The sequence below is a fragment of the Acinonyx jubatus genome, chromosome D4, assembly GCF_027475565.1.
Source record: "Acinonyx jubatus isolate Ajub_Pintada_27869175 chromosome D4, VMU_Ajub_asm_v1.0, whole genome shotgun sequence".
Lineage (NCBI taxonomy): Eukaryota > Metazoa > Chordata > Mammalia > Carnivora > Felidae > Acinonyx > Acinonyx jubatus.
In genome coordinates, this window is record NC_069391.1 from 23,445,434 (window position 1) to 23,461,429 (window position 15,996).

At 46.4% G+C, this 15,996-nt stretch overlaps 1 protein-coding gene across 12 annotated transcripts in view; it reads right to left on the minus strand.

Annotated features, from left to right (window-relative positions):
* The window catches only part of PALM2AKAP2 (PALM2 and AKAP2 fusion), a 504,955-nt gene that overhangs the window by 96,949 nt on the left and 392,010 nt on the right, over nt 1–15,996 (minus strand). The window contains exon 1 of one of the 12 annotated variants that reach the window (XM_027034808.2): nt 9,858–10,023. The exons of the other annotated variants lie outside the window; for them this stretch is intronic. The gene's annotated coding sequence lies outside the window, so the exon portion shown is untranslated. Of the gene's footprint in view, nt 1–9,857; nt 10,024–15,996 lie in introns of those variants that run through there. 12 annotated transcript variants of the gene reach the window in all.

Here is a 15,996-nt window from a genome sequence, read left to right on the forward strand (position 1 = left end):
GGTTTCACTTCCCAGTTGTGATTCTGGTGGATTTTCAGCTTACAGAAGGAAGGAAGACAGAGAGTAAAGGCAGGAGGGAGACAGAGTGGCTGGAGGGGAGAGAGTTCCAGAGGTTCTGGGCCAGAATCTAAAGGGAGAGAGAAGGGAGAAGGGGCAGAGGATAGATATTTAGCAGCGGAAGTGCCTGCAGCGTGGTGGAGCCAAAGGAGCTGAGCCAGAAAAGCGGCAGAGCCACAGATCCCAGGAGGCAGAGAGGAAAGGCCTAGGGAGGGAGTCCTTCATTTTTCCCCTTTCCTCCCCCAGCCTCCAGGTGGCATAGCTGACCCAACACAGTTTGCTTGGGAGCTGAAAAATAGGGCAGAGGCCTGGGCAAGTGAAACTAAAACACAAAAGGCACTGTTGCCAGGCAAGATGGCAAGGGGGTGGGGGGCCAGGGACCCAGTGGGGGGCAATCAGTACAGGGCTCTCGGATGTATTTCCACTGCTTCCTGGGTACCTTAGCCAGATGCTCTCAAAACTCTAATGGAAATCTTTTCATGTTGCAATCTAAACTCTTTGTCACTTTTCAAGTCCCAATATAAAGAATCACATCTGCATAGCACACTGCAATTTGTATCCTCTCATTTAAGATATGCTTGCTAAAGAGCTACGTGCATCTGAAGCTACGGAAACACATCTACAGGGTGTGAATTCTAGGCAGACAACGAGATCCGGGGTACCTCAACATCAGCACTCTGGATATTCTGGGGAGGGTAATTCTTCATGGTGGGCAGCTGTCCTGTGCATTGTAGGGTGTTTATCCCACTAGATTCTAGGAGCATCCTCCCCTCTCGCGGACCAAACTCTCAGGTTGAATCTGCTGATTCCAGTCTGGAAGCTTGGCTACTTTGCATAGGGTTGACTGCCAAACCTTCCTCCGCCAAATGGGGTAAGAGAGCTTCTCACACTATAACGTGCATACAGATTCTCGGGGATTTTGTTAAAATGCAGAATCTGATTCAGTAGGTCTGGGACGGGGCTCAGGATTCTCTTGTTTCAACAAGCTCCTGAGTAATGGCAATGCCACAGGTCCCCAGACCACACTTCGAACAGCAAGGCCCCCAGAGCACTGGTTTAGTAACAGGAGGGAGCTGAGTGGGAGAAACAGGAGGACATCACGCAGCTGTGGGGCCCTTGGCTGGTTCCATAACTGCCAAGTGTATCAGTATCCTCGCTTGAAAAATGGTGGCGATTGTAAGGAACAAGTAAGATGGTGGAGATAAAGCAACCAGTTTAGCATCTGACACTCAAAAAATGTTAATTCCCTTCCCCTTCCCTCTCAGCTCCTCCCAGCACCCCCAGCCTAGAAACCTCAAGATCGAGGTGTCCCTGGGGATTACAGGGACATCCCTAGAAAACTAAATCCCATTCTCATTGATGCTCCCAGAGGGAGGGGCTTCTTCCCTTTTCATTCTTCTATTTTATACCCTCCATGCTGGTTATACTATAACATCTGTCATCCTTGGGAGGCTGTGAATTGTTTTGGTAATGAAGCATATGATGAAAAGAATATTTTAAAACAATGTACACATTGTGATTTCATGCAAAAGCAATGCCTCCCACACTTGGGGCCCATCTCTGTGCTGCATTTTAACACTGATTTGAACTTTTTTCTAAAGGAAAAATCATCCCCAAACAGGGATAATGACAAGCACCTTGGATATGATCTAAGTTGCCTATACGCTTTGATGGCTTTCCTCCCCAAATGAATGGATTCTGTTCATCTGGGATTGTGTCAGAGGAGAATGCCTGCTATCCTTTGCAAAGATAAAATGTTCGAATGCAAAATACTAATTTGCCAGGCTAAATACAGCCTTGGAATCACACAGCACATGGCACATGGACCTTGATTTTAATACACATACAGAGAGAGCTTTTGAATTCAGAGTTGCGAAGTACTTGAATTTTCTAGAAAATTAAGATTTATTCCTTTGGGAAAATCACTCCCCCGGCCCCTTTCGTAAAGAGGGCTCAACAATGGGTTTCTTTCTCTGTTTGTAGGGTGTATCACAAAACTTACATCAGGCACCGCTCCAAAGTGTTTCTGCTGAGCAAATGATGTCATGATAATGTAAGCCAATCCGGTCAGGGAGAGGGACTGAAAGCAGTCAGTTAACCGCCTACAGGAAAGTGTGGTTTGGCCTTTCTAGAACCTTCTACACACACTTCACCCAGGTGTGGGGCTTGGGTAGGCCCCCAGAGATCTGCATTTGAGGCAGTTAACTGGGTGGAAGGAAAGGCAGGTCAGTGTCCCTTCCTCTCCCCTGCCCAGGGCTGGGCTTTCCCTGGATCTGCAGGGCTGGTTTCTGCTACAGGACAGTGGCTCCGTCCTAGCCTCACGGTTCACTATAGACACGCTGTGAAGATCATGGCCTACAGACAGGATGGCCACCTAGGGAACCCTTCTCTTCACAGTGCTCGGTGTGATGTCAGTGGTAGCTCCCCACCCCACACCCCTCTGACAAAAGACTATAAACCTGGAAGGCGTGGGAAATGTCTCTTCGAAACTTGACAAACCCCAGGGCACGCTAAGCACCAGGCAGAAACCTCCAGAGGGTTGGCCTCTTCTGACAACCCAGGAAAAACTGCTCCAACATCACAGTTTATCCTTGCCCTGCACAGTAATAACCCTCCTCAAGGCCTCCTCACTAGCGCATGTGCGAAGCAATAACATACAACCTTTTGTAGTTCAAAGAGAGGTTAATGCTTCTGGACTGGCATTTTTTTAATCTTTATATATGGACTCGATTTCTCGTCCATCCTATAAAGGAGATCAGGGGTTTAGGGGCCCTACAGGGCAGAAAGCTCAAGCAGAAGCCACAGACCTTTTTGAAGCAGTTCTAGGATCGCCTCTGGGTTGGAGCAGTGAAATCAGTCAAGACCTGAGGCAGGCAGGTCAGTGTATCTGCTTATTTAAGAATTTCACTGGGGGTGCGCCTGGGTGGCTCAGTTGGTTAAGCATCTGACTTCGGCTCAGGTCATGATCTCGCGGTTCATGAGTTCGAACCCGGTGCTGGGCTCTGTGCTGACAGCTCAGAACCTGGAACCTGCTTCGGATTCTCTCTCTCTCTCTCTCTCTCTCTCTCTCTCTCTCTCTGCCCCTCCCCCACTCATGCTCTGTCTGTCTGTCTCTCAAAGATAAACATTAAAAAATATTAAAAAAAAAAAAAAAAAAGAACTTCACTGGGGACCTGGGCCAGGGCACATTCCCCTCTCTCCTAAGTTACTACTCTTGTGGGGTGCTGGGGAGGTGTCTGTATCCTCTGCAGGCTTGTGTCCCAATGCAATCAATTCTCAGGCTTTATTTGGCATCCCAGAAGAGTTGGTTTAAAAGGCAGCATCCAGAAAAAAATAAACAAAAGGCTGTATCCAGGCCCCTCTTAAGTGGGTGATCCTGTCTGTGCCAGAGCCCAGGAATCCCTACATAGACACTAGTATGACTAGACTGCACGTCCAGATATGCTGCCCAAGTGAACAGGGCAGATTCCCAGTAAATTGGGTCTTCAGTGTAGGACTAGATACACCAGTGGGTCAGTGGACATGAGTTGGATGGTCCCCCTTTTGTGGGACATTTTAAGAGGGGGATTTCCCTCCCTCAGACAATGACTAAAAAGAAAACTTCACGGAGGCATTGCAAACAGGGTCAGGAGCTACAATGTTCCGCTTTTTAAATCATATTGCTTGTGAATCCCCAGCTACTTTTTCTAACCGCCTCACTTCCTTAAAGGTACAGGCTCTAGCTAGTCCAGACCCCAGTCCTCGCTGGCACAGAGGACTGATTCGGTGGAGAGCTTTGGGCCGAGGCTAGAGGCTGGTGTGTATAAAAGAATGATTTGTAACACTTAAGAATTTATTCAAAGTAATGTGCTACTTAATAATTCATCCAACCTGCAAAATCTATGGCAAATCTGTGAAATTAAATGGTAAAACATAGAAGGATTGGATTAACGAGGCTTCTCAGGCTCTTCTGAAAACCGTTTTCATTTTAATCCTGGCTGCACATCTTTACTTAATATATTAATCTCTGTTCCCATCTTAGTGACAGAGTAAACTCATTAGAGCCGGCAAAGAATCTTGCACGAGTTTCGGAAGGGAGGTCCCACTGACATCCATCACACTACGGGTCACTGAGTGAGCTTAAAGCCCAGGATTAGGGTCCTGAAAATTTGGGTCCGTTTGTCCGATGAGGAACAATTTCTGACTCACTCAAAGCATAAAGAGGAAGCAAGTAAAGAAAAATGGAAGAAGCCGTGATAGTGCGAGTGCTGTGGGGGCAATGGGAGAAGAAGGATGTCAGCCAGACTCCCCCAAGTCAAAAGGAGGCTGGCCAGTGAAGGTGACGTTAGGTTTGCAGAATCTCTGTGCTCAACCCTTTTCCATCTGATCAGTGTGAAGGATGAACAATTGACCTGCCACAAATTGCTGCAATTTTAAAAATTAACTTTAAAAACCATTTATTTGCATCTACCATAAACATGAAAAGAGATTTTAGGGTACCTGGCTGACTCAGTCAGCAGAGCATGAGATTCTTGATCTCAGGGTTGTGAGTTCAAGCTCCATGTTGGGTGTAGAGATTACTTAAAAAAATTTTTTTTAATGTTTATGTTTATTTTTATGTTTATAAACATAAAATATAACAAAGACATAAACATACAAAAATGTTCATTTTTGAGAGAGAGAGAGAGAGACAGAGAATGAGCAAGGGAGGGTCAGAGAGGGAAGGAGACACAGAATCCGAAACAGGCTCCAGGCTCTGAGCTGTCAGCAGAGAACCCGACGCGGGGCTCGAACTCACGAACCCTGAGATCATGACCTGAGCTGAAGTCGGATGCTTAACCGACTGAGCCACCCAGGTGCCCAGGGTGTAGAGATTACTTAAATAAATAAATACATCTTAAGAAAAAAAGATGAAAAGAGAGTTTAACTTAAGAAATACAATACATGCAAGGTGCTTCCATATATCTCATTGAACACAAGTTTTCAAATAGGCAGGTTTTGGTATTCCCATTTTTGTAGGTGAGGGAACTGAGATTCCATTTAAGTGGCGTGCCCAAGATCTTACAGAGAACTTGGCCCAGGCGTTACTGTGTTTTGGCCCCGCCATGGTTCTGGATAACTTGGGCGTCACACTATCTGCAGACCTCTGCTCACTCAGGCTGCTCCAGTCAAGCAGCAAAACCCACCAGAAAAGTCCTGCCCACCCCTAAGGAAGCAAAAGGTCAAAGGACAACAACATTCTTCACAGTGTCCTGCAGCTCCCCCCACTTCCCTGGTATTCACCCCATGACCCCCTCAACCAGGACACGTATCTCCAAGACTTAAAGGATGAAACAAAAACACCCAACTCCTCAAACCCACTTGAGAGAAGCTCCTTCATCTCACCTCCCAGCCCTGGGGAAAATGAGCAGCATTCCGCCTCCACAGGCCACCTTCTCCGGCTGCATGGCACATTTGGTCACCCTGAGACCCCAACCAAGAGGGGAGCAATGTCAGTTACCCATCCCTTGCTTCCACTTGACTGTACCCCCCAAGGCCTGGGAGAACTGGTGTGCCTGGATTTCAGAGACAGATACCAAAGGGGAAAGAGGTAGAGGGGCCCAAGGATGCCCTCAGGCCCTTCCCCCATGCTGTCTGTCCTCTCTTGCACCTCCCCAATCTCAGAATTCACTTCAACAGGTAAAGAGAACCCTGGGCCGAACCCTGGAGAAAGTGCATCTTGCTGTACGGTAGGAGATGGAAAAGTCATGATTAATTCATTTCTCAACCTTCCAGAGAGTGGGGCAAAGAACAGAAATGATATTTGTACTGGGATCTGTTTTCTCAAAAGCCGGTCTCCAGAGGCCGTCCTGGAGTGGATTCCACAATTACACTTGTGCGCTCCTACACATCTTAATTTTTATCTGTGTTGACATCGCGCAGAGACTACAAAGTCCTAAATTGTCAATGGACAGACAACAATATAGTCACCACAGTAAACTCACCAAGGCAAAGCCAAGCAAGGTAGCCCTTCATTTTACCCCTTAGATACACACTTGTATCACCAACAGGTGAAATGCATCTTTAAAACTCAGGTTTAAACTTATATTACTTAATGTAATTCATTTCTTAAGTATTCTAGTTAATCAAGTGCTAGTGACAATCACATACCCAAACTCTATAATTTTCTCTTTGAGCAAAATAGTGGATTTCATATTGAAATAGAGATGATGTTGACTCTCCTGTAATAATACATTCTTGACAAACATGTTCGAAGGGCAAAGGTCCAAAACTTGAATGGTGGTCTTTTTTTTTTTTTCCAATTTTTAATTAATTTTTTTGAGGGAGAACTCAAGCGGGGTAGGGGCAGAGAGAGAGGGGACAGAGGATCCGAAGTAGGCTCTGCACTGATGGCCGAGAGTCCCATGTGGGGCTCCAACTCACAGACGGCGAAATCATGACCTGAGCTGAAGTTGGAGCTCAACCGATGGGGTCACCCAGGTACGCCTCCTTTTTTTTTTTTTTTTTTTTTTTTTTAAGTAACAGTGGACTTATATGTTCTTAGAAGGGGATTACCTTACAAAGAGCATGGATCTCATCATGGATCATGGAGGCACTGCCACCCTCATGCCCAAGCCACTCAACGTGCTAATGGGTAAGGTGGGTGCCAGTGAGGAGACCCCCAACTTAAGCTTTTTTAGCTTCATAGAAAATCTATCCATGGGTGTAGAGTTTACACAGTATAAAGAAAATGATGATGTTTTCCAGCAAAACTTACTAAAATTGTTGAACTTAAAGTTGTTTCGTTTTTCAGCAAAATTTACTAAAATTATTGATAAGTACATTAATTAATTTGTTCAAATTTCCAATAGGTAGTACAGAATCCCTGATCAATCATCTAAGCAAATGATGACTCAAGATCATTTCTCAAGATCAAAGAACAGCCATTTTAGAGGCTAAGTCAAGATTGATCATCAATTCTACCAGCTTCAAGAAATGTATAAAATTAAAGAATAGAACTAAACATCACCCTTTTGGTCTTTAGAAGTAAATTTCAACATGCCCCTGTTTCACCTGTTTCAATTATTAAAACTCCTCAACACAACTTCCATGCAAACCCAATTTCATTTTTATTTGAAACATTTCTCATTATCTTAATAAATAGAGACTTGTAGGGGTGCCTGGGTGGCTCAGTTGGTTGAGAGCCAACTTCGGCTCAGGTCATGATCTCGCAGTTCATGAATTTGAGCCCGGTGCTGGGCTCTGTGCTGACAGCTCAGAGCCTGCAGCTTACTTTCTGATTCTGTCTCCTTTCTCTGCCCCTCCTCTGCTGGTACTCTTTCTCTCTCAAAAATAAAATAAAATAAAAACCATTAAAAAAAAAACACCCAGAGACTTGTAATAGCATCCGTGATAGAAATCTGAGACATGGATGTTTTAGGAGTCCACCAAATCTATAAAGAGGGTATCTAGACAATAATTCTAATAATTAACTAGAAAATCTAGGGTGATCACATTTTTAAAAGTAATATTTAATAGTGCTATACTAAAATATTGATAAGTTTTAGTCGTAAAACAACCAATGGCTCATACTACCCCCCCCCTTACTTGATAAGAAGTTAAGACAACCTGCTTCATCTCATGAGCCTGAAATCCTGAGGTTCCTGAGTGAGAACGAGCCACTTATGGAAGTGAAATAATCTGACTACACTACCCTGAACTGTGCAGGCAGGAAGCCTTGCCAACCGTCATGCCAGAACTATGAGATAATGGGTATTTCAAAATGTCTGTCCCATCTCAGAACCCAGTCACCCGCTCCCACTGGCACCTCAGCATCCCCGAAAGAAACTGAAGTGAACTTTGGTGCCAGAGAAACATCTCAACACCTAACTTGCAGTCCACTAGGGAAGATGTTGGGAGACCCGAGGAGGGTTACTGTCATTTTTCTTGGCTCCTGACTAATGGTATTGGTGTAGCCCAAAATAATTGCAGGACCTACCTGACCCATGTTGTGCCCACTCAAAGGAGAAAGCGCCCTCTGAGCAAAGAGCCAGTGTCAAAACTGGGCAGGAGAAAGCTGGCAGTGGACAGCCGTTTAGAAGATGTGTTAGGGCAAGTTTTAATTCTTAAAGGGCTTTACGTTTAAACAGACAAAGTAAACTCCTTACTCTGAAATTTTATTGATCAGGCTTGGGGATGGTGCCAGGTGGGAGGAAAGAGACAATATTTAATGAAATTAGGACCATTTCCAGGAAGAAAAGTGTGATGCTTAAGCGAAACTCTCTTGAATTAGAACAAAACCAAGAAAAACCAACGTCCTGGGATCACAGTGGTGCCTGGTGGCCTCCAGATGTCTGGCAACATGTGAAGACGGAAGGCTGCTTCCCCTGTGAACTTGTTAGCAGATTCAGAGATGCACCATGTAGAGATGTATAGGTAAGTGTGTGTATGTGTGAGATCTCTTTTCAAAGAGAAATACATTTGGGGGGGGGGGGGCAGGGGAAAGAGGCTTGCCTACATTAATGGCTCTGCACTTAAAGCTGCTACAGAGAAGGGTAAAGATTTGTCAAAGTCTGACCACACAGCCTATCATAGCCAAATCAATACTGCCCCACGCAACTGGCTTGAACGGGTCTGGAGAGACAACCCACGGCCTCTCAAAATGAGTCATCGCCCTTCGCGACGCCCCCTTTTTGCGGATTAGGGAAAGGTCCCCAAGGCTGGCGAGGGTCTGCCATGAGGGCCGGGAGCTCAGGAACCTGCTGCCTGTTCTGCTCCCTGCCTGGCTCCCCACTGCGCACAGCCGCCCCTTAGCCGGCAGTGCTCACGGCCACCCGCGCCGCCGCTCCCAGGCCCGCTCGCCTTCCTCCGCCAGGTCCCGGGCTCCCAGCTCTCACGGACTTCGATTCAGTCCCTCGTCCTCCAGTACGCTTCTCCAGAATTTCTCAGGGCCGCCAGGATCTCCTCGCTCCCATCCCTGAGCTCACGCTGCCTCCACCCAGATTACAGGCACAGTTTGCCCAGCGAGCACCACCGCGACCAGCCCCTTCCACTCCCCAAACTGTCTCCACGAAGGGCCCAAAGAGAGGTACCCTCCGCTTTATCCAGGACAAAACACCGGGTCCTAACAGCTGGGGTCTCAGCCACAGGCCAAACTTCCAGGCTCAGCGCGTACTCCGGGCGTCCCTGCACAGAAAGGCTGCATGGTCTCCGGAGTGTGCAGCTCCCAGACCCAGTCCGCGAGGCTCGGGCTGGCCGGGGACCCGGCCCTCCCCGGCCTGCGCTCCCCCAACGCCCCAGCGCTGCCATCTAAGGACCCGCGTCTTACTCGGGAGCTGGAACCAGTGGTTCCATCCTCTGCTGCTCCGGATCTGGAGGGGTGGCCACGGCCGTTAGATATTCCCCGCTTTTCCTGTACAGCCCGCCTGTGTGTGTGTGTGTGTGTGTGTGTGTGTGTGTGTGTGTGTGTGTGTTGGAGGGCAGAAGAAAGGGTCCTAAGTTTATTTTTCTAAAGCATATATAACTAAGTATTGAATAAAGCAGCCAAAGGCTCGGCCCTCCCCCAAACCTAGGAATTCAAAGCCACATGGCCACAGCCCTTTCCAGCCAGGCCACCTCCGCGCACACGCTCCGCTAGGCAAGGCCATAAAAGCCCTTTAAAGTCCGCGATCCTTCGGAGGACACCCCAAATCTGCAGCCCCTCCCGGGCCACCCTTTCCCCACGCCTGGAGCCCCAACACTCGGAGGGCGCCCCGGGGACGACGCCTGAGGCCGCAACACTAGGAGGGCGTCCCGGGGACGCGGAGACGGAGGCCGCCGCGCCCCCAACCTGGGCCACCCACCTCTGGGCGCGGGATCCTGGGGGGCGCAGTCCTCGAGCTCTGCTCCGGCGCGGGGCGTCTGAGAAGCTTCAGGGAAGGCGTGCGGCAGCCCCGGGGCCGGGGCGAGCGCGTCTGCCGGGCGCAGCGGCCGCTGGGCGCGCCGGAGGGCCAGCAGCGCCGCCCGTGGGCTGCCGGAGCCCGCCCCTTCCCCGCCCCTCTCGGCGCCCGGCGACCGCGGGCCGCCCCTCCGCTTCCATGTGCCCTCCCCATCCACCCACGCGTCTCTGGCTTCGGTGGAATCCAAAGCACAAACCGAGAAACCACGAAATGAATGAATGGGTACATTGGAGGGGTGGAGGGATGGAGAGATGGATGGATAGAGGCAAGTGAAGCCCAGTATTTCCTAACTGGGGAGAGGGCTCCGTGTCTGGGGATGTGGACCTGTTGTCAGTGCACGGGTGGGCGTGTCGGCGTGTGCACAGGCGGGTGTGTGTTGGGGTACACGTACGTGTATGTAAGTAGGTGGAAGCGTGTGGGTGTATGTGCGCGCTCGCAACGCCAGGGGCTGCTGAGCTCCTGCCCGAGGTGGGAGCAATCCTTCATTTCGACACCGCGCGACTGTCCCCGGGTAAGTACAACGGCCGGCAGCGGTTAGGAAGTGCGTCTTTGTGTTTTGGGGCTCTCCCCGTTGTGGCCTAGAGGCCAAGGTGTGGACGGGGATGCTTCCGGCTCACCGGCTCTCCAGAGCCGTCGCGCTGCCCTCCTCGTTGTGCAGCCGGTGGCCTGGTGTCAAAGCGCGTGTGTTAACAAAGCCATCGGTGGGGAAGGAGGCAGCTGATACACAAGGTGGGGCCGCATCAGGATGGTAGCCAACCGTCCCTCACTCTGGAGCGGTCTGAAATTTCAGTCTGTGGTCCCCTCCCCCAGCATGAATATTTAAATAATGTTAATGACCCTTTAGGGACTGTCTGGAAATCCTGAGAGGACACACGCTGAAACACCCTACACAGAAAACAGCATTTTTAAAAAGCAAGCAGTTATCTTACTCTGCACGCTCTCTGCAGAGGAAAATAATGTAAAGCTAGGTTTCTTGAATTCAGCCTTCCACTAGGAATTATGGGGGGTTTTCATTTTCCTATTTATTCTCTCTCCAGCTTTGTAAGTCAGAGCGCCTTACTCTCCTTGGAGTTTCCATTTCTAGATGGGCCTGCTTCTTTCTGAACCCCTGGCCAAGGTCCTGGGGTCCTCTTCTGAGACTCAGTGCTGCCTGCCAAACACAGCAGGAAAGACAGCTGCCGGGGTCTGGTTCTTCTTTCCTAATCCACAAAGGTCCTTGATCTCCAGTACAAAGAAATGATATCATTGGGAACTGCCCAGAAAGCCTGTCCACACTGTTGACACATTAACAACAGCACCCTCTGCAAAAAAGACTCCTTTCCTGTCTTGAGCTGTATTCACACCTTTCTGGGAGGAGGGGGATAAAGTCTACAATGGAGAAGTCAGCTGATCTCTTCAGGGTTCCTGAATGTCAATAGGCTTCTTTTTCTTGCCTTTTAGGAATGGTTTCACCAGCCTCCTTGTAGGTCTCTACTCTTGAATTTCAATAGAATTTACTGACCGGTGGTCAGAGATTATAGAGCATTATCCTCAATCAATTCCTGTTCCTTCCCTTTCTTCCTTCTTTCCTTCCTTCCTTTCTTCTTTCCTCCTTCTGTCCCTCCCTTCCCCCTCCCTTCCTACCTTCTTTCTTTCCCTCTTTCCTTCCTTGTAGCTCCTCCTGTCACTGACGTAAGGAGTTAAATATCTGAGTGCCCTACATCATGGTCTATTTTTAACATTTTAGTAACATGTGAAAAACTCACATTGAAATGAGCATGTTTGGGTACAGTTATTTATTTATGTAGACCACAGACTCTCCAAGGAGAGATTCTAAAATTACAGCAGAGGTGAGGTTTTAGAAACAGTATTATGGCAGGTGCATCATGACTTTCTTCCTATGTTTCTAAATTAAAATAAATGTAAAGTTTATAAATCAAATTTGTTTCATCACTAGAGAGTACAGCAATTCACACCAGCTGAATTACATCCTCCCTAAAGCAATGCGAATTTTAATATTCATTTTAATTTAATATTACTTTTCATATTGGTTAATTAATATTAATTTTTTAATATTAATTTTAAAGCTCTGATATATCCTACAGAAAACTATTGGGAATATTAATTTAGGAAAAATGCATATTCAACAGATATTAACTTACAAGAACATTTCCTTTTCTTCCATCTTATGTTAAAGAAGTAACCATGATTATATTAAACATTTTTAATATAAAATGCTTAGTGCATATCAGGTGCTCAGAAATATTCGTTTAATATGTTCAATGAAATCAATGCGAGGGTATGACCATCTATGTATGAAAGTAAAAACTGTTTTTAATTAGCATTTTCTCATTTATTTCCCCCCCAGTCAGTGGTTCTCAGTTGAGGGTGATTTGACTCCCCAGGGGACATGTTGGCAATGTCTGGAGGCATTCCTGATTGTTATAATGGGGGGAGGGTGCTACTGACATCTAAGGGATAAGGTCCCAGATGTTGCTAACCAGCACCCCAGCAACAAAGGAGTACCATGTTCCAAATGTCAATGGTGCTGAGATTGAGACATCTGGCCTTGGACTCAAAGCCAATACCAAGGACCACAGACATCAGAACCACCTCTGCGCTCACTAAAAATGCAGATTTCTCGGCCCCACCTTTACCTACAAAGTCAGAATCCATGGGGGCAGGGCTAGGAAAAGTGTTCTAACAGCTTCCACGTGATCTTAAGAACATGAGAATATGAGAAATGCTGGAGATGGGGAAAGCTGGCTTTATCACCCAGCACATTCTTATGGGTACATCACATCATTTGTCTCTTAACATGATAATGGTTATTGGAGCTGAGAATATTTTATGAAAGAAGCACATTTAGTCTCCTAGATGCACTACAAAGCCCATTTGAAGCAAAGAAAGGGCTACTAATTTTGTGGGGGGAAAAAAAACATAGTTGAGATGTGTGAATGTTTAATACTCCCAAAGGCCCTACAGCATCTAGGACACAAAACCTATGGAAATTTTGCTTAGCCGGGAAAGAACTCAGGACTTCTTTCACTATGGCCTAATGTACATATCTGCCCATTTTGCATCTGCTATGTTGCTGGAGTGACATAAACTGTGCCCCAAGGGACCCAAGAAATACAATGTACCTGCTGAAGAAACACCAAAAGTAAAGGCTTTTTGGGAAAGAGGTCAGCCTAGATACAGACTGACAAAGCTCTTCTCTTTCTCTTCCCAGACTAAGCACAATAAACTAAGTCCTGCAAATACTGGTCTTTCAGTAGCCACATGTCCCTAAATTTAGAGAAAAGTAGAAACTGAAAAAAAGACTCAGTGAGTCCCTCAGAGAGATCATTTGCAAACCAAAAGGGGGGGGGTCAAGGGAGGCCCATCATAAAAGAGAACTTGCCACTTCCTCCTTCTAGCAAGGAGCAACATCAAAAAACATCAGCTGGGTGTAATCTTCATATGTTAAATGTGTCCCACTGAAAATAAAGATTTACTAGGAAGAAGGAAGAGGAAGAGGAATAAGGGGTGAGGAGGAGGAAGAGGAGGAGGGGATTAAGGAAAAAGACCAACACCAAAAAGTCTGGCCTCCATGAAACCAATAGTCTTAGATCTGTGGGGCTTTCCCCACAAGCAACAGGTGAGGTCACTGGAAAGTTAGGAACAATCCCAATCCCAAGGGCATCATGGGACCAGATGCACCACTGAAAATGTATGAGAAGAAACAAACTGGGGAAAATATTTGCAACATACATAACGATGAATTACTATCTCTACTATGTGAAGAGTTCTTACAAATCAATAAGAAAATTGAAGAAAATCGCCAAATACCTAATAGGAAAAAGAAAACAGTCGTTTATAGATAAATAATGCTCAAACTTCATAATTAAAGAAATGTAAGTGAAAATATTGGGACAATATATTTTGCCTATGATATTGGTAAATACATGAAATACAAATTTTATTTCTTGTTGGTGAGGGAATGATGAAAATTAAGTGATTGTACTCTGTGGATGGGAATATACATTGATATTAATACATTGCTAAATTCAGAAGACAATTTGGTGATATCTCTTGAGATAAAAAATATTTATACACTGTTCAAGTGCAATTCACTTTGGGAATCTATGGAGATTGGGGGTGGGGAGAAGTCAGAGAATGAGAAATTCCTGATCACCGAAAAGGCCAAAAGCAAAAGAGTATTTATTTAATATACACTTTTAAAGTTGTTTGCTGTGCTCTGTTGTGATGTAAGTACTTCTGGTAACCTCTTGAAACAGCGTTTGGAGAACCAAAGGCAAAGGGCTTGTATAAGGCTTGGTACAGGGTGGATATCAGGCAAGATAATGTGAGATGAAGAAGTCAAACTAAATAAGAAATCAGAACAAGTGAGTAGGAGAACTCACCCCACCCCACTTGAGTTAACCCCTTGAGTTAAAAGCCCATAAAAATAGTGGGGTGGGCACTGGACATCTTCTACTCTGTCAGTAGGGGTTCAAATAATTTACTTTAGATATAAAAGGAAAAATTTATCCCTGCTGGCTGCAGGACTTGGGACAGCCAACTAAGTCCTAGGAGCCATACGGATCATTTGCTTGCTTTCTAAATCAAATAGTGGTTTTACCTTATTCATGTGGATGTTCTGTACGTCTGTGGATTTGCCACTTAACACGGTTCCCCACTGATCCCTGATTCTTACTGAAAGGCAAAACGGGCATCTCCAGATAACGTGGCGTTTTCATAAAAGGGATGACCCATCATGGAGTGTTTCAACTGTCAACGTTTGGGGTATACCACATATAAGACTGACACAGGTCAGTCAATGGACTGTTTGTTTGGACTTGCAGTTATGTTTTATCAAATTAAAAACACCCTTCTCAAAGCCAACTCTTCTCTAAGGTCAGACCTGGTTGCTAAGTGGCAGTCAGATCGAAAGCCTGCAAATCAGTGTTTGTCAAGCTAGCTCACATCGAGAGTAGCCAGAAAAAAAGAAAACAACAGATTTTTTTCCCCCTAGATCTGAGCCCCAGGAATCTGTATCTGTTTAAGCTTTCCACATGATTCTGTTGCCCAGCCTGGTTTAGGGAGCACTTGGGGTGGACACAGTCCTGAGGCAGAAGGGGAGATCATGGACACAGAAATAGGGACACTGTCATATGAGAATATTTGGCTCTAGGACTGTGTTTCCTCCCATTCTTGGCCTCATTTGTGATGCCTGCCTTTCCTTCCTTTCCTCTCCAGGGTCTGTGGCTTCCTGTGCCCCAGTACGTTCCTTTCCTGCCTGTTCCACATTTATTTCCTTTCCCTGCATCCTCACACTTGGCCTCTCCTTTGCCACACCTTCTAACACAAGGAAAGGGTGACCTCATGACATTCACCCCTGCCGTTTGAGACTCTTTTTTCAAAGACCTTTAAAAACACTCCAAATGAAACATTCCAAAACCCAAACAACTTTTGTCCATCTAATTGTCTTTATTTTGTCCCACATTGTAGCTGGCCTGTGCCTTCTCTACCTTGGCAAAGTGACATCGCATCATCCAGACTGCCCATTGTAATAAAGCTTTAAACGGTAGCATAATAAACAGAGAGTCATACAGTATTCCAAACTAAAATCTTCAATGAAAAGCAGCAACATGGGGAAGCCCTGTGTTGGGAAGGGTGGAGGAAAAATGCTATTTGCAGAGGGGAAGGGCAGGGTGGGGAAGGAAGAGGGCACAGAGGACAGAGTACCCCAGTAAGGGAAGAAGTCACCCATGGCTACATGAGATGATTGTAGCCCACATCCTTAGCTCCAGAGGCCTCAGAACTCATGCGCTAACAACAAGAACATACTCACGTATTACTTGGTAATTAGGAGCAACAAAGCCCTATGATGCACAAGTTCTTTGTTTCTTGGCTAAGGATTTTATCTCATTTAACGACTGAAGCATTTTAAAGATCTGCTGGGAGAGCCCAGGAGGCTCAGTGGGTTGAGTGTCTGACCCTTGATTTCGGCTCAGGTCATGATCTCACAGTTCGTGGGATCGAGCCCCACATCAGGCTCTGCCCTGACAGTGTGGAGCCT